Below are 2,826 nucleotides of genomic sequence, written 5' to 3'. Positions count from 1 at the left end.
GATTTGTCCACAGTGGATATTTTTGCATTAGTTAGCAGGGGAGCAGATGGCTGCGACTGTAGCTTAGCTCACGCTCAGCACTTTTTTGAACTTTCGTGTTGGAGGTGTCTGCGTTGGAGCAGGACCTTCTCCAACCAGTCACCTCACCATGGGAATATTCCCTCTCAGATATTAATGGTCGCCCTTGCCGAGACGACCACCTCAGCACAAGGCCCACAGGGAGGCAGAACAGCAAATGTCACACCTTTCAGAGCCTTGCTTCTTAACAATGACACTGTGCTGACATTGTGTCGCCTTCAAAAACTCCCTGAATAACATATATCACACGCTTAGTCAACTAAAATGTCCATGTAGTAATTTGACATGCTGCCCTCTAAACATTTGTTATTGGTAAGATGTATCGCTCTTTGTGAAATGCATCCTTTTTCATATAAGTTTAAGGTCCAAATGCCAGATGTCCCGCAGCAAGTTTTACACAGCAGGTAGAAAAACGTGCATGAAATGCACACCACGTCTAGATAGTGACATGCCAACTGAATTGCAAAGAGGTAAAGCAAGTCCATATTGGACACACTTCCCAGAGCACGGAAAGTATGAAAGAGAGGACAACATCTTGTGTCATCTATCTTCCTTAAATGCTGAAGCCGTGACAAAGTGGATGGAGAAATTATGATAAACGATAAGACGTATTCAGTCAATATCTGTAATTCTCTTTCTTCACTCTGCCGTGTTTTTATCCTGCACGTTGTTTCGTCGAAGAGACACCCGCTCGTTTAAATAGCGCTTTGAAGTACCAGATTGTGATCAAATTGAAGTGGGCATCGCACATGTTAATATCAATATCTCCATCCGGGAGATGGATTGTCAAGGCGTCTTTTTGTGAATTCATATCTTATTTACACAGTGGAAGAAGTTTATCTGGATGCCACATACTGAAGGGATTTCTTTGAACCAGAAAACACGAAAGTGGACCCTTTGCATAATGGGATGTTTTTAGGCTAAAGCTTTCTGCTGTAAATATTTGACCACTTCATGAGCACAGTTTGAGAATGAGAAAACACTGCAGACAGAATTATAAGTATCCTTTGAAGCACTTTCCAAACTTGGATGGGCATTAAAATATCTGAGTGTAATCAGATCAGAGTCACAGTTTAAGCAAACAATTAACTACGTCTCCAAGGCATCTCTCAAGGATCGCTGCAGTGCGAAACAACTCGCCACCAAGCATGAAATAACTGCTGCCTGAGCCACTAAAGCCAGAATGAAGACAGAAATTACACTTTGCACTTTTCTGTTCGTTCCCTTACAAGTTTAAATCAATTTACATCAAATTTTCATGTTATTCATTCATTCATTCATTTATTAACCATAACCCTTTCACTATTGATCTCTTTTTCAGGAGGCCCAAACATAAGAGGACTTACAACGCTGAAGTGGAGCTGTGGCCGATGAAGTTTGTAGAGGATAGGAGTAATATACTTTCAGAGGGATCCTCGCAGTGCTGATCTCAACAAAGAGAAAAATCTAAAGACTCTTGGCGGGGATCCCAAAAATGAGTGCATTGCAGTGCTCCAGCCTTGAACTTCTGTCCTTTCAAAAAGTTTAGACTTCAGGCTTTATTTTAGTGTTCTCAAACAGCTTTCTGTGCCCCAAAAGACAAAACTCCTTTCACTTATCCTACTTTCCCAAATATTAATCGTCGACTTAGATCAAAATTAGTCTTTTTCTTTCATATAATTATGCAGTGAAACCACAATTAACTTTTTTTTGATATGTCAAAGCAGGAAAATCACATGCATTTAATACAAAAATCTGCATACTATTTAGTTTATGATACTAAGCATGCTGTTCATTAGAGTTATTAGTGACACGTGCTGTGATGTTTGACATGAAAAATGCACACTAATGTCTCCTGTTCGAATGTGAATTGGAGTTACTGGTCAAAACTTTGGTGACCAGAGGTTTACTGACACTGGATGGTGGCCCCGTCTAAGAGGAAGTGCTCTACACTGGAAATAAACTGAGCGAGATGTGTGTCAGTATGAGAAGCCCCGGGAACTGAGAACATGACAGCAAGATGAGTGAGAAGTACCATGCAACACAACGCAACATCCCCTCCAAGGAGGCAGACGTGACGGGGGCTCATAATGTGTAATATCTTGTTACCTGCGCACACACTCACACGCCAAACCCAGCTACTCAGAATCCATAAAGAATTCAACACAAGATACCCGAGAAACATCTAATTACACGACTGAAGAGTGACTGAAGGGTGCAGTAATGGACTGAACGGTGACGCTGAGAAACACTTTGTTACAAACTGTGTTCCTGGATGCCATCAGTCACACTGCAGCAGGGAAATACTGCAGCAACAGGTATGTGACTGTACAGCGAATAGACCTCAGCCTCTCTGTGTGCTTTCACACACAAAGTGAGAGAATCCAAAGGCAAAGGACGAGGACACAGCAAAAGACAAGGGGACCACACTGCCCAAAAATGTTTGCGGAGTCGATATTGAACACTGTTGTTGAGGTTACTATTTATCTCATGCCAGCCAAGTTGGCACGCACATCTGGCGCTGGGTACTTAGTGCAATTATTTATGATTTCCTCCAAGATTTAAAAGCTCTTCGCCCGGCCTTGTAATGCAGTAACTGATTGCACTGCTAATGTAATTAAGGAGAGATTATGATGTCCACGTGGCACACCAGATGGTGGCATTCACAGCGATGGGGGAAGGCACAACTGGCACACCACTGCACAAGGGCAGTGAGGCGCAGTCAGTCGGAGCAGTCCAGACTCCCCACCAGACGGTGGAAAGTATATG

Source organism: Scatophagus argus, chromosome 4, assembly GCF_020382885.2.
Source record: "Scatophagus argus isolate fScaArg1 chromosome 4, fScaArg1.pri, whole genome shotgun sequence".
Lineage (NCBI taxonomy): Eukaryota > Metazoa > Chordata > Actinopteri > Scatophagidae > Scatophagus > Scatophagus argus.
Note: the sequence above shows the minus strand (reverse complement) of the source record.